Source organism: Lissotriton vulgaris, chromosome 5 (assembly GCF_964263255.1).
Source record: "Lissotriton vulgaris chromosome 5, aLisVul1.2, whole genome shotgun sequence".
Classification (NCBI taxonomy): Eukaryota; Metazoa; Chordata; class Amphibia; order Caudata; family Salamandridae; genus Lissotriton; species Lissotriton vulgaris.
The window spans coordinates 591,181,180-591,204,500 of NC_141693.1; the positions used below are offsets into that span (position 1 = coordinate 591,181,180).

The following is a 23,321-nucleotide window of genomic DNA, read 5'->3' on the forward strand; positions in this document are numbered from 1 at the left end:
ATTCAGGTGAAAAAACTGAGCAACTTTGAAGCAGCCGCTCTGTGTTCAGAGATCCCCTTCCAGGCGGGTGCAGTGATTGACTGTACTTGTCTGCAAGGAGATGTCCGGGTCCATAGGTCCCCCTTTCTCTCTTCCAGTGGGCTGCTATCAGGGGGCACACTGATAGTGTGAAATGCTCCTCCTGACAGCTTCTTTGACTCTGCGCTCATGTGTATAATACGGCACGAGCACAGAGGCAAAGGGATTCCCTCATTTGCATGGGGCCACACTCGCGTGGGGCCACACCCTCATGCTTATGAGGGAATGCCGTCTTGAAAAATGCATGCATTGTATGTGTACCAGTACTTTCTGTTGCGCCCCAGGGAACTTTTTGTAATATGGCCCCATGTGGCCTCCCGCCACCACAAAGGCTGGTCGCAGTAGCGATGGATGCATTTTAGGCAGCAGGCCAGGATCATTCCCAGAACTGATGTGGTGGTCATGCTAAAGCCAGTGAGGGTCCGGGAAATTCATATGGCCGGCACATCAATCAATTGATTAATCAATCAGGGGAATTGTAAGCTCGCAACTCACCCATAAGTGTCTCAAGGTGCTTGGAGGGGGTCAGCATTTCCGTTCAACCAAAGAGCCAGGTCTTGAGGGCCTTCCTGAAGGCGTTCAGGGACAGGCACATCTGATGGCGCTCGGGAGCTCGTTCCAGGTCTTGACCGCGATGTGGTAGAAGGATATTCCCCTGCTTTGGCTCTGTGGAAGCGTGGGGTTTCGGAAAGGACAAGGTGGGTGGATCGAAGGTTCCTTTTGGGTATGTGGAGGGTGATTCTGTTGTTGAGATATTGGGATCCAGTGTTGTGTAGGCATTTGTAGGCATGGATGAGAATCTTGAAGGTGACTCTCTTATCGGCAGGGAGCCACTGGAGCTTTGGTAGGTGTTGGCTGATGTGCTTGTGTCAAGGGATACCGAGGACTAGTCTGGAGGCGGTGTTTTGAATCATTTGGAGCTTGCAGAGTAAAGATTTGCTAATGCTGGCATAGAGGGTGTTTCCGTAATACAGCCTGCTGGTGATGAGTGCGTGCATGACTGTCTTCCTTGACTCGAGGGGATCCATCTAGAAGGTCTTGCAGAGGGTGTTGAAGCAGCTGGAGGCAACGGCGTTGACCTGACGGTTCATGGAGAGGGAGGAGTCGAGTATGATGCTGACGTTTCAAGCGTGGTCCCTGGGGGTGCCAAGGGCGGTGGGCCACCAGGTATTGTTCCACGCCGATGGGGTGGTTCGAAGGATGAGGACTTCTGTCTTCTCCGACTTGAGATTTATGTAGCTGTTGGTCATCCAGGCTGCGACATCCTGCATTCCTGCCTGGAAGTTGAGTCTGATGGTGGCTGGGTCCTTGGTGGGGGAGAGAATGAGCTCAGTGTCATCCACGTAGGATACTATATTGAGGCAGTGATGATGGACGTTGGTGGTGAGGAGGTCCATGTAGATGTTGAAGAGGGTTGGGCTGAGCGATGATCCTTGTGGGAATCCAGAGTTGATTACCGTGGGTTCCGAGAGGAAAGGTGACAGTCAAGTCAAAATAAGCTTTATTCAAGATCACAAAGTGAGCCATAAAAGCTACAAAATACATCACTACAATAATTTAGGAATTACCAAAAATACAAGTTAAAAACATTCATACAATATTCATCCTTGTTTAAAAATGAAGACCTAAAATATTAAAAGGTCTAACGTGGTATCACAATGATATAATTACAATTTACAGCTGTTTCCTACAATTTATGACAGTCAACCAAAAAATGTGGCATTACAAATCATGTAAAAATGTCTAGCAGCGTTTGCAAGTATGTATACGCCGGACGACAGTATCTGAAGCCCAGCTTTTTTTTATTTATTTTTTTTATTAGTTTTTTCCAAAATACATGTATCAACACAATACAAACACAGTATAGCCAGTGATCATACATGCACAAATATAGAATCTATTGCAGTTATATACAATTCCCATGAATAATAAGCAAAGCGAAATGTTGTGTCTGTCTCAAAGTTATAGAAAAAAGGTTACACACATGCTAGTAATTCCCTATGTACGGATCCTATGTCTCTACCTCCCCAAAGTTCAACAATTCTCTTCCCAAACCTAGTCCCAGTCCCACATCTCCTGACCCCCAGCTCAGTCCACACATCAGATCAGGCACATGCCTCCCAGCTCATACATCAGCCTGTCTCCCGTAGCCCATTGTCACCAGAAACCCAGCTGCCTAAGTTTCATCCCTTTCCAGCTCAGTCTCAGGAACCCTCTCTCTCTGCCACTGGAAAAACGGCTCCCAGATATCTCGTGGCCATGAGGTGGGTGGCATCAGCTCCCAAAATTTACTCAGCTGGGTATGTCCGTAAGTGACATCCACTAACCAACTCTGAATGGTCGGCACCTTGCGCCTGCCCCATTTTACAGCCACCTGCCGCTTTGCATATAATAGCAATAGAGCGTGCAATTTCCTTAATTTGGGCACTGTTTGTCTCACATATCCTAGGATTGTCAATACCGGAGATGGGACATCTGCCCTGCCCACTATCTGGTTCACAGCGTCAAACACCGAGGTCCAATGTCCCTCCAGTTTTACGCAGGACCAAGCCATGTGCAGGAACGTAGCAGGAGTTTGCCTGCACTTCCAGCAACAGTCCTCCTCCTGCAACCCCATTCTGTGCAGGCTGACCGGCGTCCTATAAAAACGGTGCAGGTATTTGAAAAGGATCAGTTTCAGCCTGTAGTTAGGGGACAGCTCAGTGAGTTTCTCACAGCAGAAGGACCACTGCTCCTCAGTGAGCGGGGCAGAAAGCTCTGCGTTCCATTGTTGAAAAGCTCTCATGTGCTCCGAGGAGGCGGCGCTCTGCATTTGTGTATATAGTCTGGTCACCAGCTTCCGGGGAGAAGGGGAACTCACTATTGTTTTGAGCGCCTGAAACACCAGGGGGCCGACGGGAACTCACTGCACAGTTCTCTGCAAGCCGATTTCAACTTGTGGTATAGAAACATGTCCAAAAAGGACACCTCCTGCCCCTCTCCTGCCAAAGGTGGAGGCATAAATTTACCGTCAGGGAAGATGTCAGTAAATGTGTGAAGGTCTAGCCTCCGGTGTGCCGACTTGCTCATTCCACCCTCTATGCACGGCAGAAGAGGATTCTGCAAAACTGAAAGGGACGGCGCATACATTGTGGGTACACCCGCCATTTTCTTCAACTCACCCCAAGTCCATTTCAGCATTTCCGTCGTATCGGCCTTCCCCCTGGGTCACCGTACTTTCGCACAGATGGCCACTTGCAGCGGGGTCGGCGCCATGCTGTCACACTCCACAGCAACATGTGGCTGAAAAGGGGTGGGGTGCATCCAATAATGTAGATATTGGGCTTGAGCGCACAGCGCGTAGAGGCGCATGTCCGGGCCCCCAAGCCTCACCTCTTCAGGGGTAGCGACAACACCTCCCAAGCCGATCTTGCCTGTCCTCCCGCCCATACCAATTCGACCAGACTGGATTTCAACGAGGCAAAAAAATGAAATGTCAGGGGAATCGGGAAATTAACAAACAGATACAGGAACTTGGGTAGCACAATCATTTTTGTCAGAGCTATCCGTCCAGTGAGGGATAGAGGCAAGCGCTCCCATATTTTTACCTTCCCTTCCAGCCAAGTCATGGCCCTGCGATAGTTCATGTTCCAAATTTCTTGCAGGTCCCTGTTTATCCAGATTCCCTAGTACTTTACTGCTTCGCTTTCCCAGCGTAGTGGGAACTCCGACACAACGGTCGGGGTGTTGTCTGTCAGTGGGAAGACGACCGACTTAGACCAATTTATACAGATGCCTGCAAACCCACCAAACCTTATGAATTCATGCAACACTGGGCCCAAGTTGGCCTCCGGATTTACTAGGTATAGCGTTACATCATCTGCATATAAGGAGATGAGGAGGCTGCGAGAGCGGAACCCTATGCCCCGTGCGGTATGATGTTGCCTTACACGGGCCACCAACGGTTCCATCGCGATGGCGAAGAGCAGAGGGGACAGGGGACATCCCTGCTGGGTGCCCTGTGATATAGGAAAGGGATCTGAAATAAACCCATTTATCTGTATCCTCGTACAGGGGGCAGTGTACAGAAGCTTGATCATGTGCATAAAGAGCTGACTAAAGCCCATGTTTAGCAGAATTTGAAACATATATGGCCACTCTAGAGTATCAAACGCCTTCATAGAGTCCAAGAACACCACAGCAGCATGCACAGAGGGGTGTAGGTAATGTAGCACAGAGAATATGGTGCGCAAGTTCTGTGAGGTGGCCCAGCCCGGGATAAACCCCGACTGGTCAGGTCGCGCTATGAGCGGCATCAAAGGCTGCAACCTATCGGCGATCATTTTAGCAAAAATTTTAGTATCCACATTGATCAGCGAGAGAGGCCTTTATGAGTCCATCTCATCCTCAGCTTTACCAGGCTTAAGCAGCGTGATTATCAGAGCTTCCCTCATTGACTTGGGTAGCTTGCCCACCTCTAGTTCCTCCTCGTAAACCGCTAGTAATTTAGGCGCAAGTTGTTCTGCGTATGCTTTGTAAAAGAAAGTGGTCAGGCCATCCAGGCCCGGTGCTTTATTGAGGGGCATGCTGTTAATTACCTGTGTGATGTCTTCGGCTGTGATCGGATGGTCCATGTATTTCCTGTATGTATCGTTGAACCAGGCGAGCTCTGTGGACTCTATAAACTACCCGAACCCCTCAGGGCAGCCACTCCGAGTGGCGGTGTACAGGCCTGCGTGGAATTCAGAAAATGTTGCCAAAATTTCCTCCTGACCCCTCACCACACTGCTAGACGTGTCCTTAATCTCATGAATGTGGATAGCCGATCTGGAAGGCCTGACCATATTTGCCAGTGTGGGACCAGGGCAGTCCCCCTCACCATACCTTCTCGCCTCCGCATATTTCCCCAAGAACTTAACCTCTCGTTGCGCTTCTTCAGCATAATCTAACAGTTTCGTTTTCATTAGCCCGGGATCACTGCTGCACCCACCGCTATAGTACTGTGTTTCTAAGTCTTTGATGTCTGCCTCCAACGAAGCCAGGGTCCCCCTCATAGCCTTGAGCACACCAGCCTGCCTTGCAATGCATTGCCCTCTTATGATCACCTTGAATGCCTCCCAAAGTGCGCCCACTGTATCGCCTGACCCTGTTTTGTTGGTGAAATAATCTTCTGTGTCACTACCTATCTCTGCCCTGAAGGCTTTGTCCAGTAAGGCGTGCGGTGGTAGTCGCCACAGACGTGTCTGCTTATACATAGTGGGAAGGGACAGTCGCAACAGGCACGGAGCATGATCTGACAATGATCTGGGCAAGTGCGTGATTTCGGCTGTGCGGGTCACCATATCCCGGGACACTAGCCAGTAGTCCAGGCGGGACCAAGCATTATGGTGTTCAGTGATGCAAGTGCCCTCTCGCAGCCCAGCGTGTCTGTGCCTCCAAATGTCCACTAAGGCCCCATCTGCTATTATTTCCCGGAGGGTGGCGCTAGCCACTGGATGTAGGGATCTGGTCATGCCTCGTCTGTCCAGGTGATCATTAAGAATGGCATTGAAGTTCCCAAACCAAAGACTCGTGTCACATCCGAGTGTTTTAACCTTTGACTATAAGGAGGTAAAAAAATCAGGAGAGCCTGTGTTTGGGCCATAGACACATACAATAACGATGTAAACCCCACATAAGAGTCCTTGTACCAGAACATACCGTCCCTCAGGGTCTATTTGAACTAAGTCCTCCTTCCAATCCAAGCCACGTTTCAATAGAACCGCCACCCCCCTGGCATAATTAGAATAAATTGCAGAGTAAGTGGACCCCAATGTGCTATGACCAAGTTTTCTGGGTGGTGTGGTGTTAAGATGTGTTTCCTGCAATAGGCACAGGTCGACGCCGTGCCGTGCCGTGCCAAGTAAGCATGCACTAGTCGGGACTTCCTACCATCATTCAGGCCACGGACATTCCAAGTAAGGCATGTCAACTGACTAAAGACTGCCATGTGCATCTCGGGCAATGGGACTCATTGCATTCCGCTTTGAGGACACACCACAGCCATTAGAGACGGCTATCTCACATTGTGTCGTCGATCTACTGGCATCACTGAACAAAACAACCCCCCCATCCTCCCACCTCCCACTCCAACCCCCCAAACAGGTTGCAGAATATCCCACCCCATATGAACTTTTAAACACTGCAATGGCATTACAAATGGAAGACTTCCCTAGGAGGCGCGGCTATACTGGCAAATACCCTTGCGTTATGCAAGGGCGCCGGACCAACTGCAGGCTATCCAGTCCACCAGCAAAGTCCTAACTCAGAGGAAAAATCGAGCATACATATGAACAGGCTATGCAAAAGCAATCTCCCAACACCCTGCAGGCCACAAAGTACAGAACAGCCCAGTCAACCTGCCAGACTCTGATCATAGACACAGCATGTGTTAATACAACACCACTGTTAATCATTGTCACTGATGGCCCCATCCACTGGTGCTTCCAGAGTCTGCTTTTTCTTGGATCCTTTGCCCCCAACATGTTTGGTGAATTTCAATGCCGACTTGGCATCCGTGAAAAAATGCTGCGTTCCATCCAGGGATACCTTCAGTTTCGCTGGGTAAAGCAAAGAGTAAGGGATCTGCGACTGCAACAATAGGCGCTTGGCTGGCGTGAACTCTCTCCTCACCACCTGTACTGCCGGGGTGAAATCGGGCTAGAACGAAATGGTGTTTCCTTGGAGGGTGATGGTACCTTTCTCTCCGGCCTTGCGAAGAATAGTGTCTCTGTCTTGGTAATTCATCAGTTTTACTATGATTGGCCTGGGTGGTAGGCCGACAGCTGGACGTGGCCCCAGCGATCGGTGTGCCCTTTCCACAGCAAAAACTCCAGACAAATGAGGATCGAAAAGCCCCTGCAGCAGGTCAGCGACAAATGACTCCATCTTGGTAATAGCGGTTGTCTCCGGGACTCCTGTGATGCGTACATTGTTTTGCCGTGATCTCACCTCCAAATCCTTGTTCTTGGCCCTGATGATTCCTAGCATCTTGTCCATATTAAGCAGCTGCTCCTTCGTCTCCACCTGAAATTCTTGGTACTCCGTGCGCCGGTTCTCAAGTACGTCGAGGCGAGACTTGTGCGCCCCAACCTGCGTTTTAACGTTAAATTATCCAGTTTTGCGTCGATGTTACGCAGGCTGGAGCGCATATCCAACATCAAGGTGCGCAGATCTGGTCTCTGAGTGTCGTCGTCTTCATCCCTGTCCGCTTCCGTCTGTGTCGTCGGGTCGGGCCTGCTCTGCTTGTTGACTTTCTTGGCATCGAATGTTATCTTGGGCTGCCGTGTGTCGGGCTTCCCCATTACAGCTCCTCTTCAGGCAAGTCCAGGCCAACTAATAAATACTGTATCTCTTAGCAGCACCCCTCGTCTCGCTGCCAGTTACCAAGAATGCTCTCATGTCCACCGGGCCGCAGCAGCAATCGGGGATCGCCAATGGGTAAGCCAACCTCTCCATAAAATGGCCGGCCGTCTGCAGCTCGGTGCCCCCGGGCAGCGTCTCTGTCTCAGCCGCGACCAATTGAGCGGGCGATGAACCACACCGGGCCTCAGCATTAAGGATGTGCCCAATGCCTATGTCTGCGCTACATCCACCTGCCCGCTGCCTGAAACAGTACTTCCACTCCTCCCGGCACAAGATGTCAGCCTTACCAAAGGGACCGCTGGGCCAGCCCTTGTGTCTCCAAACAGCCAGTCCGCAGGCCTGACAATGTTCCAGCGCTTGCCCGTGAGCAAGAGTGCTCCTGTTGGATTCCCACTACCACATGTCACCTCTATCACTTGCCAAGGTTGATGTGGATATCGGCACTGCTGCTGTCCGGGGGGCCCCCTGCTGATGCCCTCTATGATGTGCCTTTACGCAGTCTCCTCGTGTGGGTGCTATCCAGTCCCCGTGGCTTGCTGCCGATCCTGCACCTGTACCGCCTGCCGGTCAGCACCATGCCCGCCGCAAGTCAGTGCAGTGCGCCTCGCTGTCTCTCACCGGCGCCTCAGGATCGCGGATTTTCTTCCCGGATAGTTATGGCGCTCCAGCACACAGGAAATACCCTTAGCTTGGCTCCCCACTGTTGCGTCGCTGGGCCAGCAGGTCCACCTCTGCCTCTGCTTGTTCCCCGGGGGTTATCTCCACTTCAGCCCAGACTAGGCCCCTCCAACCACGGGCTCGCATAGATTGCCTTACCGCCCAGGGGACAGCGTGCGCTTTCTCTGTGCGATCGGGCGGTGAATCACCTCGGCTTTTCTCGGCTGCCCGATCTGCTAGAAGTTCCGGGATTTCAGTTGATTGTTCCCCACACAGCTCACTTCCTCATCATAAGTTTCCGGCAGTCCAGAGATCACCCGATTTGGAGGATTATTAAAAGGATAATGTGTCCAGCCTGCGGAGCGCGCTCCGAAAGCGGCCATTCCGCTGCTCAGAAGGCCACGCGCCCCTCTAAAGCCCAGCTTTAATAACAAGGGTTTTAGAAATTTCTATCTCAAATATGAGAAGAGTTTACAAAAGAATACAGTGTGCATAGTATTCTGAGGTGAAATGTCGTCACATGTACAGTTCCCCAGGTCAGCTGACGAATTGTTAGCAATGGGAAAACTGATTAAATGATGAAAAATATCCATTCCAAAACGTGTGAGCACAAACTGATGACGAGAATTATAAAAGGTGACAGTCTAATCATTTGGCTTCTGCGAGTGAGGAACGACTGGGTCCAGTCAAGGGCGGCTCCTTGTATTCCGGCATTGTGTAATCTGGCTGTGAGAGTGCAGTGGGAGACCGTGTATAATGCAGCTGACAGGTCGAGTAGAATCAGGACTGTGGTATTGCCTTGGTCGAAGAGGGTGCAGACGTCGTCGGTTTTGGCGAGAAGGGCGGTTTCGGTGCTGTGGTTACTGCGGATCCAGACTGGGAAGGGTCGAGGAGGGACTTGTCTTCGATGAACCTTCTAAGTTCTGCGTTGACGGTCTTCCCCACAACTTTCGCTGCAAAAGGGAGGAGCGAGATGGGCCGGTACTTGTTCAGGTTCGTCGGGTCTGCTAAGGGTTTCTTGAACAGGGGCCGGACGTCTGCACGTTTCCAGTCTTCATAGAAGGTGCTTGTCTCGAAGGTGGTATTGATGGTGCATTGTAGTTCCGCTGCAATGGTGGTGGCGGCTCTGTGGTAGATATGTGGTGAGCAGGAGTCTGTGGGGGCCCACGTGTGGATGCTTTTCATGGTTGAGATGGTTTCTTCTGTCATGATCAGTGTCCAGGAGGATATGGTGGGCTGGCTGGTGTTGCCCACAGTCAGGATGGCTGAGCGATCGGGTGTATGGTCTTTGAAATTTGATCAGGCGGAAGCAGGTTCCAAGCTTGTCGCAGAGTTCCTGGGAGGGGTTGATGTCCGTGGCTTCGCTTCTGGGTTTAGTGAATTCATGGATGACGCTGAAAAGACCCTTGGAGTTGCTCGAGTTTGCGAGGATTTTGTTGTGGATGAAGGTTCTTTTGGTGGTTCTGATGTGTGGGTGGTATTTTACCTTGGCGTCCTTGTAGGTGGTGTAGTTTTCCGGTGTCTTGCTGTTTCTCCAGTTTTTCTCCAGGCGTCTGCAGGTGCACATAAGTCAGCGACCCACACACCAGGCCCAACCGCTGTGCACAGCCGAAAAGAAGGTCCCCCGGGTCAGTGTGTATGGGTCTGCAGCAAGAATCAGGAAGAAGGAGGGCATGTGCAAAGGTGAGTCTTCCCACTACTCCGCACTACTTTACATTGCCATGGACTAGGCCCCCCAATGCAGGCAAAGCATTGCACTCACTACAGGCAGGAGTGGAGGGTCACTGACTGTCCCACACAGTCTCCTGCCATATTGAAGGTCACAGGTGCTACAACAATGCGGGTGATTCTGGTTGCGGGTGTGTAGATTATCAGCAGCAGAAGTGGCAGCCACATACTGGCCAGTGGAAATGTAGAGAGAGCCGGGTGACACTCACAAGGCTTAGCAGCCTCGCCCGTGGCCCCTGCCACTGCAGACATGTGAGGCGAGTGCGAGGCCGGGTGGCAATCACCTTTCAGGGAGTCAAAGAGGCTGCAGGACCCCTCATGGTAGCGGATCCTACCTGTAGGATTGGACTGGATTGTGAAACCTGTAATTTGCGGGCCATTGTCACCAGAGCTTCATCAACAGATGGCCATCTTGGTAGCTTACACCCTCACGTCCCCACAAAAGCGTGTTTAGGAGTAATCAAAAACTTGGTGATCTGATTTGCCCAGGCAGCCTCGATCCCTGTGATGGCCTTCAATCTCAGTGAGTCGCAACTTGCAATAACCTCATTAATATTCTTGATGTAGGTCAGATTGCGACTTACCATAATTCAGAATTTTAAGAATCGACCTAATAATACATAGGAAGGTTATTCAAAATATTTGCTGGCCACAAAACTGCTGGCTACAAAATGAGACCAGCAAATAGTATACCTGGCACAGAGGTTTCAGTTCTTCTGTGCGCAACAACCATGTGTCCTTTCTGTTACTTGTTAACTATATCTGTATCCCTTGTTTACCAAAGTAAACACGTACAAAAAAAACCACGAAACAATATGGAATTGTCATCACTCGGATATACTTGATGTATTTCACATTATAACCATGCTGTTCCACACATGAAAAAACACAGTACTTGCATGCCACCCACACCTTTTTAAATGGTAATTCAAATCTCCATACATTTTAATAAGTAATTTAATCCCCACAAAATCGAAAAATGTAAGTTTAATAAAGAAACATGCTTTGCATACCCTCCCACCGAAGAATAACAGCCACGAAGCAAATACCAATTCAAAAGGACAACAGACTCTTATATAAGTTCAATTAAAAACATTTATGAAAAAAGCTAAGCACGCATACAATGCGATTAAACGCACAAAAGAGCATACCATCTATTGCCTGTTTAATAAATACCAAAGGAAATAATCAGGCGTAATCCCCAAATAAACTTCTTAGAAGGCATTTGTTCTAAAAATAAGCCAGTGCTCTCGATCATAGGCAAATTTTCTGCACTTTAGGTCATGTGGTGCAAAAAGGTGTCACTGCTGATAAAAAATTAGCCACAGTATGTTATCCAGCCCCAGATACGTTTATTATCAGGTGCTGCAATGACACCATTTACTTCTAATCGAATGCAATTCAGAGGTGTGCGCAAGATTGCATTAAAACTCCTTTTTGCTACCTTTTAAAATGTGCTGCTGGATTTACCATATTTCTCAATAGGATGTAAAGTCATATGCTGGAGAGTTAAATGATGGAGTGTTTTATTAGAATTAGTAGTTTGGCGTCGCTGCCTCTATGGTGCGACTGTTTAGCGATGCTGATATATTTGTTTTAAGACATAATTCTTCTGCCTTAGTAGTGACCATGGCCCACATGCATCATTGTGACATTTTGCACTTCCTAATTTGCGAAAAATAAGGAATCGCAAATTAAGAAGTGCAAAATGCTATGCATCATTATTTTCGGTATTCATTTGTGATTCGGTAAAAATCGCAATTTTTACCAAATCCCAAATGAATACCGAATTCTTAAGTTAATTTTCGCAATTCCCATTGATTCCTATGGGCCAAAAATCCCATAGGAGTCAATGGGAATTGCGAGTGGCACTTTGAAAATTTCATGGGTGCAGGGGGGGTCCAAAGGACCCCCCCAGGCACCCCTGAAATGTATTTTTCGCATCATGTTTCACACACACATGTCCTAAGGACATGTGTGTGAAACATGAATGTTGAAAAAAAAACATTTTAAGCATTTTAAACACTTTTTCCAAATTTACCGAGTGGTTCAACCACTCGGTAAATTTGGCACCCTAATTGCGAATTTACAGTTTTAAATTTAATGATGCATTGCTTTTAAGAAATCGCACATCTGCGACTTCTTAAAAGCACCCGCAATTTTAGAACTCGCAAACATGTTACGAATTCTAAAATTGCTTCATGCATCCCAAAAAGCACTTTTGCATTCGCAAACAGCCGATTTTAAGGAATCGCACCGTTTGCGACTACAAAAATGCTTGATGCATGTGGGCCTAACTTCTTAACAAAATAGCACCGAGAGATGGTTTGCCTTCGACACGAGCCTCTGCAATGACAGGAGCAACATTAACCCATGATACTGTGAAGCCCGCCAGGGAATCTTACAGCCTGATTCATCAAGCCGAAATCGGCTCGCAAAGGGCCATATTCTGAGAATCTGGCCCTTTGCGAGCTCTATTTTTGCATTTGGGATTCATCATCCCAAATGCAAAAATCGGTAATAGCGATGTCGCAATTTTGCGAGGAATTACATTTAAGGAATCTCTATTTGAGATTCCTTAAATGCAATTCATCATCCATTAAAAAATTGCGAATTCGCAATTTCGGCCCGTTATTTACCACGAGGTCAAACCTCGTGGTAAATAGGAAAAACTTAGAAAAATGCTTTTAAAAGCATTTTTCTGAGTTTCATGTTGCGCACACACATGTCCTTTGAACATGTGTGTGCGCAACACCTGTTCCAATTTGCATTTAAGGGGTGCTACAGGGTGTCCTTTGGACACCCCTGGCACCCTTGAAATCACTATCTTATTTGCGATTAGCTAACTTCTAATCGCAAATAAGGAATACTCCTCATTCATTCCTATGGGCCTTTTGGCCCATAGGAATGAATGGGGAGTTATTCCTGAATAAGGATTGTGTAGGAATCGCAAATCTTTTTGCGATTCCTACATGAATCCCGTTTTGCGAGTCTGTTATAGTGATTCCTTATGAATCGCTATTATAGACTCGCAAAACGGGTCTATGATGAATCAGGCTGCTAGAAACAGCGCTGAAGATAGGAGCGAATGCAGTTACCTGGAGTTTTTGAAGCCTGAGTTGAGTGGGAAATGGAAGGAGGCCACATTTTTTTTCACTTGAAGGAATCTCTTTTTTGTGAATGTGCAGGAAGCCAGTGCACCTTGATTTTCTGAAAGTATGTTCTGTTCATAGTATGAGCCAAATTCCAGAAGAGCTCGAGAAAGGAAGGCAAGGAGGCGACCGCGAAGAAGAAGCGATTCAGCAAGACAAAGACAAGTTAATTTTGGGGGCATGCTAGGTGTCAGACATCTTGATTGAGGTCGCCATGCTCTGTAATATGCGAATATGTTTAGGAGTTGGTTAACGTTTAGGCCCACATGCATCAAGCATTTTTGGAGTCGCAAACGGTGCGATTCCTTAAAATCGGCCGTTTGCGATTCCAAAATGCTTTTTGAGATGCATCATGCTTTTTTAGAAATCGCAACTTTTTTGCGATTTCTAAAATGGCGATAGCATTTCAGAAATCGCAATTTTGCGATTTCTAATATGCTATGCATCATTTGATTTCAAATTGCGAAATTTGAAATTGCAAGTGCAAATTACCACGAAAGTTGAACCTCGTGGTAATTTGCGAAATTGTTTAAAAAAGCACAAGTTTAAACTGTAAAGTTACAGACACACATGTCCTTAGTACATGTGTGTAAGTAACTTATACTCAAAAGTACATTTCATGGGTGAAGGGGGGGGGGCATTTGGATCCCCCTCTCCACCCTTGAAATGCATTGCTGAATTGCGATTTCAAATTGCGAATTCGCAATTCCCATTCACTCCTAAGGGCATTTTAGCCCTTAGGAATGAATGGGAATTGCGAATTCGCACTTTGCTAATCGCATAATATTTGAGAATCTGTAAAAATTGCGATTTTTACCGATTCTCAAATATTTTGCGAAAATGTACATGCATCCCATTTTGCATTTCCTTATTTGCGATTCCCTAAAAATCGCAAATTAGGAAGTGCAAAATGAAACAATGATGCATGTGGGCCTTAGTGCACAAAGAAAGGAGATGTCTTCATGGTGTGGGTTGTGTATGGTTGGAAGATGTAAAACCCTGAGGAGAAATAAGGTAATCCTTTTATTTAGTGATTTAGGGGTTGTTTTCTTTAATGTAGAAATACTATTCAGAAGAGATTGCACCAACACCAACATTTTGCAGTTTGTGATGCAGTGGAGAAAAAGACAACATAGACTATTTGAGAATATCGAATTACTGAACTGTCTCCTATCACCTAAGGTAAATCAAATATAAGGACATTTAAGCATGACTAGAGGAGCAAAGTGGATTGCAGTATATTTTGTTATGTGTAAGATCAATCAGCCTTATTCATGAAGCCGAAATCGGCTCGCAATGGGCCAGATTCTGAGGATCTGGCCCTTTGCGAGTGCGATTTTTGCATTTGGGATTCAGCATCCCAAATGCAAAAATCGCTAATTGCGATCTCGCAATTTTGCGAGGAATTACATTTAAGGAATCTCTATTTGAGATTCCTTAAATGCAATTCATCATCCAATTTTTTTTGCGAATTCGCAATTTCTGGCCGCAATTTACCGCGAGGTCAGACCTCGTGGTAAATTGCGAAATCTCAGAAAAATGCATTTAAATGCATTTTTCTGAGTTGCATGTTAAGCACACACATGTCCTTTGGACATGTGTGTGCAACACCTGTGTAAAATTTCATTTGAGGGGTGCTACAGGGTGTCCTTTGGACACCCCTGGCACCCTTCAAATCGCTATCTTATTTGCGATTAGCAAATTGCTAATCGCAAATAAGGAATACTCCCCATTCATTCCTATGAGCCTTTTGGCCCATAGGAATGAATGGCGAGTTATTCCTCATTTGCGATTAGCAATTTGCTAATCGCAAATAAGGAATATGTAGGAATCGCATTTCTTTATGCAATTTCTACATGAATCCCGTTTTGCGAGTCCTTAATAGCGATTCGCTATGAATCGCTATTAGGGGCTCGCAAAACGGGAGAATGATGAATCAGGCTGTATGTAAGTTATTGTTTTATTTTATTGTACTAGTTCATTGCGTTATAATGCACTTTTAGTTTGTTGTGCTAAAATGGCAGAAGCAAATATATTGACCCTCGGTGTCCTGATTTGAACTAAGGTACCCACTTATACACTTGAAACCAAAGAAGAATATATTTTATTTTTACTTGATAGCCAAAGGGAGGGAGATGTTAACCTCTACAAACTCAAATGTACTTTAGTGAAGAAGCACCACAAGAGGTTTCTGATATGTAAGCGTGGATGTAAATGCATTTTGGAGTTAAGTTGGATGTTGTATTAGAAAAGCATAAACTATTTGCCGGGATGCAAGACAAACAAGAGTAAGTAGGTACTTTTGTTACTGTATTAAAAGTTAATTTTGCAATAAATAGGTTTCACGCATGAAAAATACCAAAGTGGAGGAGAATTAGTTGAAGCAAACCCTATCCTAAAGGAGGCAGTACGTATTATGGAAGGTATGGAAAACAAATCAGTGAATGCAGAAGTAATGAGGAATGAGGTAAGTGCAAATGAAAAAAAAATAGAAAAAAGGTACCATCTTTTTCCAAGGAAACTTTTATCAGGAGCACATAAAACAATGCAAAGAAAGTGAGGAAGATAAAACAGTACGTTTATGTGCTTCAAATGTACACATTAAACATGTGACGAAGACTGCATTAACCCCTTGGCCGCGGGGCTAATTCCCCCACGGTGCGGGGGGGAGGGGGGCCGCGCACGGCGCCGCGGTGCTGATGACGAGCCCAGGCACGTCATGCAGCACGGTGCTCGTGTGCTCATGACGAGCCTGCTCGTCATGAATCCGCCCGCACAATGGAACGCTCAGCACAGCGGGGGAATTAGCCCCGCGTGTGAGTGTTCCACGGCTCATGACGAGCCCAGGCTCGTCATGAGCACACGAGCACCGTGCTGCATGACGAGCCTGGGCTCGTCATCAGCACTGAAGGGGTTAATAGTGGATTGTGGTAAGAAGAGACAATATGCTAGGCCAGAGGTCTTCAAACTTTTTTGGGTTGAGCCCCCCCAGCTGAATTTATTTAGATGTCAGTCCCCCCCACCACTTGATAAAAAATTCTGTAACCTGGTATTCTACATAATCGACCGTCATCTGCATTTCCCAGTCCATATCTGGCTAATAATGTTAAACACAGTAAGAGTGTTTATAAAACTGCAGGTTTGCGGGTTGGTGCGGTGAAATGACAGAGGCTTACTACACAGTCCAAAACTAATTTTTTCAAGATTAAATGTGTGCAAATTGTTACTGGTTCTCCACTTAATTCTTGCAAAGCCTCCTGAAAGAAACCTCTGTGGTAAATAAAATGCGTACCATTCAAAGACCATGCTCTCCACTGAGAAGCACTGTCCAATGGCATTAAAAAAAAATGTCAACTCTGGCCATCCTAAGCAGCACTGTCCCATTCTCACCTCCCAGAAAAAACTCCCCATCCCTGCACTGCCCATCCTATCACAGCTTCTCTTTCCATGAAAAAAAGCGGTTGACTCCCTCTGCCAGGCATTGAGGTAAGCCGTTTATTTGATACACAGGTTGTAGCAGGTGTCATCCCTAGCAGAGATGTTTTAAGACATAGGCAATGTGGGCTCTAGCCCAGGGCCCCAGCCTTTAGGGGGGACCCCTGATAGAGCCAGCTCTGTTCTGGAGAGAGTCTTGCCCTGACTATCTTGAATCATTCTTACACAGATTGTTGTAAATAGCATTTTCCTTTAATTTATTTTTACTGTGGTGATGTGTAAGAGTCTACTAAAGACATTTTGCAGACAACTGTGTTTAAGTTTCATGCAACACCCATAAAAAAGTTTTGTTTTATAACAAAACAGCACTGCACACACAAGAAATGGGAAGGTGTCACAGAGATTATTTACAGTAATATTAGTGAGCTGCCGCTGTGTTACAATATTGAATACACACGCCACTATCCCTGAATATGAAATGTCAACACATTTAAAATTTGGACCAGTGTGCCCGTGCACGGTCAGGGAACAGAGTGGAGAGGGCAGGAAAGAGCTGAAACTGGATCATAAATTCAAAGCTGTTCTGAATATGGCCCCCCCAAATCCTTAAGATGTCCCTGTTCCCTGGACCTGGGAGTGAGGCAGGTGTCTTCTTTGGGACAATGGTAGTGGCCAGGATTTCTGGGATCAGGTGAAGCAGTTCGCTCCTCTGGGGTAGTGATCGGTACAAGTTCATCCCTGGGATAGACTTTGAGGCTCAAGGCTTTCTCCTTCACAGCCGATGAAAAGGAACTTCCTACTTCTGTAGTACTCTAGACCCTGCATTTTTATCATGATGCTAGTGATTTGCTTCTGAAGGGTGCAAGTTTGAAAATATAACAATAGGCCAAAGTATACCCAGTGTCTGGGATGTGTGACCTAGGAGGTTAATGTCCCAGCTGCTGTGCCTAAAATGTCAGGTGTATACCACATGTGGAAGGGTGCCCTTGGGGGTACATTTTAGTATGTTGCTGTATTTATGGGTGCTCTGGCGCAAGATGCCAAGTCTGTCCCAGGAGTGTGAAGATTGGAGAAAGGGGCTGTATTTGGAGATGCCCCTCTGAAAAGGACAACCCTGCACCATATCTAGGTGAGGGGCGAGGATGCTGCGGTTAGAGTAGAGTGCTAAACCTGAAGATGCAAAACCTCTGCCTATTGTGCAATGGATTATAGGGGGCTTTAATTAGGGTGTTTTATGCCTGAGGGTGCCAGGCTTAAATCAAAACTGCCCAGTGAAGTAGCCAAACGTTTACTGGCAGGGGGTTATAAAACTCCCAAATAAATAAACAATGGAACTAAAGAAAGAGGCAGACATTATGTGAGACAGTCAAAAATAGGATACAGGGAGTATGCGATGTTCACTATGTTGTGAAACCGAAAGTGAACATACTACTTTCAGGTAAGCAGATGCCCTATGAAGGACTGTCTGTTCGCTTCTCTTCAGATCTGACTTACTATTGGTGATTTTAAAATGCTCAGAGGCATAATCCTTCAAAGCGAGGCAGCACGCAGGGCAAACAGCAAGAGTGAAGAAGTGCCACACTACCAAAAGGTAGTAATATGCAGGAGCTTTGTGCACGCAAATTTCACGACACTTCCTGCCATCTATGGTGCTGTCCTCTTTATTGGTGGCACGTCAGTGGTGACATTCCTATATGCTAATTGGTTGCTGGTCTCTATTCCAAAAGCCCCATTTGAAATGGGTGAAGAACAGGTGTGGAATGCCCATTGGACTTAAAGGGCTTCTCCCCCCCTCCTGCGTCTGTGGGTGGCAGCCCGGGATGAGACAGCTTCGCAGGGCACACACACCCGCACCCGAGTACTTCACAGGCGGGAAAAAAGCAGGACAGTTTGTGACCAGAAGAGGAGAGGAGAGGTCTGCACTGGCCCAAATTGGGAATGGACGGTAGCTAACTTAAAAGAGGGCAGTTTGGAGTGAAGCAGCAAGTGGCACATCAAGCGAGTAAGAGACGCTCTGCGCTGAGTGGGCAGAGGGAATAGAAGGGTCCGCTGGTGGCCCCAATGCAGGGCAGTGTGGATAAAAGAGGAGCATTCATCTGGTTTAAGTGTGTCCGAGAGGCGCTGAGCTAGAACTTGCAGTGCAGTATGGATCAGGCAGCAAAACAATACCCAGGTGAGCCTCTTGCCAACGTTAAAGGGATATGAACCAATGGGTGGTTCTACTTGATGTGGTATACGGCGGGGAGGGGAGGTTTCATTCTGGCTCACTCTTCCTGTAGGGGTAGCCCTTCTTGACACAAAAGGCACTTTGGAACACTGCGAAGGCTGAACCCTGGAGAACAAGGTGAAAGTGAAGCGCTGCCATAGAATAAAGAAGTGCTGTATCCTTAAAAATCCAGAAGCAGCTGCGGTAGCACCTTCTCCAGATATATAATGTCAACAATTGAGACCTCCTCTGCTTCAGCCTGTCTTGCTGCCCGAGCTGCCGCCTCTCGGACGAAAATGTTCAGCATCTCAGACATCAGAAGCAGAGCATCATTACTGACTCTAATGTTATCATCTTTGAAATTGAGCTGTAGTAGCTTATTCACGGTCTTCTTTTTGAACTTGGGCCCCTCTTTGTTTTCGCACTCCATCTCCGGTTTTGCTAATCTCCGCTCCTCTTCACGCACCAACGTTTCTTGTCAACAAATGTATTTTATTGCGCCTATATAAAAAACCGGAAAGGTCTTCGAGACTCCTATACTCCCTGCTAATTGGATGTTTACGTTACCGAATGAAGGCGGGATATTTCAACATTACTTCTGAATAGTCTGCCCTCCTTTTCACCTGCTGTTTTGCCGTCTCTTCACAGGTCTTTTAAAGACCTTTTGCTTGTTAATTAGGCTTTGATGGTCTTCACCCCTTCTTAGGGCCCCTGCAGCTCCACTCTGCCTCTCCGCCGTGGGAAACAATGAAAGGTGAAATTTTATGGTGGAGTGCGCACCCCCCTGAGATGACATTGTGCCCCCACAGTTTGAATAACTCTGTGCTAGGCTATGCAAAATGAACAAATTTCAACAAGTGCGAAGTGAAAGTAATGGGAGAGGGCGGATAACATTTTTGGATTGTCTAGCCAATAATTGGTGATTATTCAAGAATGTGATGTGAAGCTAGATAGAAGAGGCATTAAAGGGCTGAAGGGTACCCTGTCTTCATGTACATTTTTGAGTTTCAAAGACTTTAAAAAGATATGTGCAGAACGTATGGAGGAGTTGGAGGACGTGGCTATTGAAGGGTTAAATAGCTTTATGTAGGAATGTTGCATTTGGAGGTGGTGTTTAAAAAGAAAAGGACATGGCGTCAGAAGGCCAAGGAACAGATACTTGTAAGTGTTGGATAACGATTTAGAACTGCTGAAAGGATGATTATGTTCAAGGATGGAGCAATGCCAAGGGGGCAGCAGGTGACACCAGTACCTCATCTTATGAAGGAACAATTGAACAAGGATAGGAGTAGTTTTTGAAACTGCTCTCAAACGGCCAGTGGAAGTCAATAATATTTGCTTAAGTCTGTATTCTAGACATGTCAGTCTTAAAGTGATCTTTCCCCAAACTTTACACTTTCTCCCCTCCTGTGTTACTAAATTAATTGTTGTTGGCTTCAGGACTCTGTGCACTTTTCCACTGCTAACCAGTGTCTAAAGTGCTTGTGCCCACTCCCTTAAACATGGTAACATTCTAACAATAGTTTAATGTGAGGCTAGTGGATCACTAGCTCCATCCCTTTAGGCACACACTCATATCTCCTTACCAGAAAGAGAGTTCCACACTAATTTTGTAAATTGGTTCCTTCACATATTATTTATTCATATGTTCATTCATTATAGTTTTCATTCATTAGTAATTCCTTCTTGTAAACATTTTTAACCTCAGGCAATGTCTTATTTGCAGATCCAATGCATTTCGGGCATTACTGGATGCCCTTCATCAGGGAACAGACACTAAAAGAAATGTACATAAACAACGTGTTAATAAACCTATTGTGTGTCTCATATAACAAAGTTCACGAGAGGTTTATGTAAAGTAAAACTGGGGAGTGTCAACGTTAATGTGGCACCTTAAATAACCCGTGGGCCTTGAATTTCAAAGAAAAAAGTGAATTGGAAGAAAGTAGTGTCACTTACAAGCCTATCGTCACTTTCTGCCTGATGGTACTTGGAGCTGAGTGAAAGCTAAAACAAACAGAAAAAACCGCCGGATCAATATAAACAAATCGCTCCTCATGAATCTGAGCGCAAGGAAATATGGTGGCTCGTTAGGTTAACTAACCTTAAAACTGAAGGGTTATGCTTCGGTGAGGTTTCAAATCCGCTGACTCCTTACGAACGCCGGCATAGAGCGAGGATGCCGGTAGCCGCATTTAGGATGTAAACATGGTTGCGTTCACGTGATCAATAGCCTGGAAAACAGACTATGGTTTGTGATGTCCAAGTTGTAGTGAGCACCTGGTGCGTAAAAAAGCGCCGGTAATATGTGGGGTCTCTAGGTAAATAATTGAGATTTATCCGAGTACGATAAAAATGCTAAGATGAAAAAATAAGAATAGCATGCATTATAAGAATTCGAACTCGTGTATTGAATGTACAGTTAGTCGGCTTGATCCATCTGAACTAGGGGTTTCTAGATGTATGTAGGGACACTTTAGCATGTAATCACGCTGTGATGGCGAGATCATCCCATGTGTTACCTCAAAGTGTGCATAAAGAATATATAAAGAATACGTACAGAAAACCGAAAGAAACATGATAAAGTAAAATATCATTGTAAAGTTAATCTGTGTGAACGGTCACAGTTACTACATTGTAGTCCATTAAGAATTCCTTATAGGTAGCATGACATTTCGATTCTATCATTTAAGCCAAAAGGCTTCAGGGTAGAAAGTCTCTGTATCCAGGAGTTTTCTCTTCTGAGTAGATGTTTCGTATCGTCCCTTCCTTCTGTTTTACAAACATTTACCAGGATGATAAATTTAAGTTGAGAGATATTATGTTGCTCTTCCACGAAGTGGGCTGACAGAGATGATTTCATGTTCTTTAAACGGATGTTCGATTTGTGTTCTGTTAGTCTCACCTTCATACGTCGTTTGAACCATTTTGTGATCTTGAAAAAACGGTTTCATCTGTTGTGTGGCTTAGCTGTGATGGTCTATTTTAGTGCACTGTCAGTACACAGGCTCTCGGCTGATAAAAATATCCTAGGGGTTGTGCTCTAACACCCTCAGAAGAAGAAATATTTTGGGGGAGGTGATGTGATAGAGCTCGAACCAAACTCGGATTTCTCTAATTTATGATTATACAATCCAAGGTGATTACTTTGAGCTAAGCCCACCCAGGAAACTCTATTGTGGAAAAAATTTACCTGAAAAGATCACTTGACCATTTAGAGTTTCTCTTCAGCCGGAAGGAGACTTCACTCACGAAAGATACATAGGATTCATACTGCACCTGCCAGAGCGAGGGAACATTCTCCAATACTATTATGTAAGAGCTACACACCGGTGGGATATGGGCTGGCATATCCTTTGCATCCAGTTGATTAACACTATTTAATGTGTGAAACACTCTGTGATCAGTGTCCCTATGATCAGTGTCCCGTGATACTCGTACCACTTATTTAACTGAGGGTTGCACAAATGGCAATAGGGTTTCAGAGTTTGGGACTTGCATATGCCTTAATTCTTCTATTTGTCTGGTGACATGATCTTTATTTGGATGCCCAATGTTTATCTTTTGAGTTCCTTGAGAGTTCCCCTGCTCTTCAAAGGCAGCCACTCTACCTATAAGCCTTTTTTGAGCCAATATTCCATTGTCAATCTTTCCCCCTAAGAGAGTTCATTTTTCAACTGTCCCAGAACATAATTTGATTATGGAATTTAGCTGTTCAACCAGATGATCAAAGCTGACCGGATAGTTCATGTCAGGTTTCTTTATGTCAAGGTCACCTTCAGGAGTCCTTCTGGTATGTTTTTTCCCTGGATTTTTCTTTTTATTTGAGCCATGTATGAGCAGAGAGCGGGAATAAGGTTCAGGGTGGATGAGCTTTTGTGATTTATCTTTATTCAAGTCTTGTCTGCTTTTCTGAAGTGGGGGACTGTCCAACCTAGATATGACTTCAAGTGCAGATAACGTTTGCATATCTATGATCTGTGTCCACACAAGGGTTGGAAATCGAGCGAGGAGTGCGTTCAGATTTCTCTACGAAATGTAGTGATCGGTGCTCTTTAAATACTTGGGCGTGGGCTGACTGACAAAGCCTTTCTGTATAGATTCAGTTTGGTCATCATATGTAGTTTTAGAGACAGTAAAGCCAGTCTATTTTATTGCTGAGTCCATCCTTGCCTCAACCCTGTTGATCTCGCTTTCAATGGCACCCATAACAGAAGTTAAATAGCTTTTAATTTAATTGTATTAAATTGGGCCTCACCCTTTTCCCTTGTTAGGTTTAAATGGCTCCCCTTTCTCTTTCCCATCTTGGGATTGCAACAGATTTAAATTCTTGAAACTTTGCTGGCTCTGGGAGCACTTGTTCGCAGGTGATTGGCCCAAGTTTATTTGCAGGGAGATTAAAATGGAAAAAACCAAGAGACTGGGATCAGCCAGCTGACTTTTGACGCTGACGAGCGCAGATGGGCCTTCGCTGTGCGAGACAGGCATCAATATTAGGGGAAGTGAGGCCCCTCCCACTCACAGGTGCACAGGTGCAGGCTGGAGTCCCACCCCAGCAAAGGACTGCAGATTTGGCATTGGGGGCTATACACAGCCCGTTTTGGCATAAAGCCAGATAACAATGTCAGTTTAGTAAAAAAAAATGGGTCAAATTTAGGCTTTACTGTTTTCAATTTGAGTTT

The 23,321-nt window shown here is 45.9% G+C and overlaps 1 pseudogene; it reads right to left on the bottom strand.

Annotated features, from left to right (window-relative positions):
- Positions 1–18,820: 18,820 nt before the first annotated feature.
- On the bottom strand, positions 18,821–19,069 carry LOC147711297 (centromere protein X pseudogene; annotated as a pseudogene).
- Positions 19,070–23,321: the final 4,252 nt, after the last annotated feature.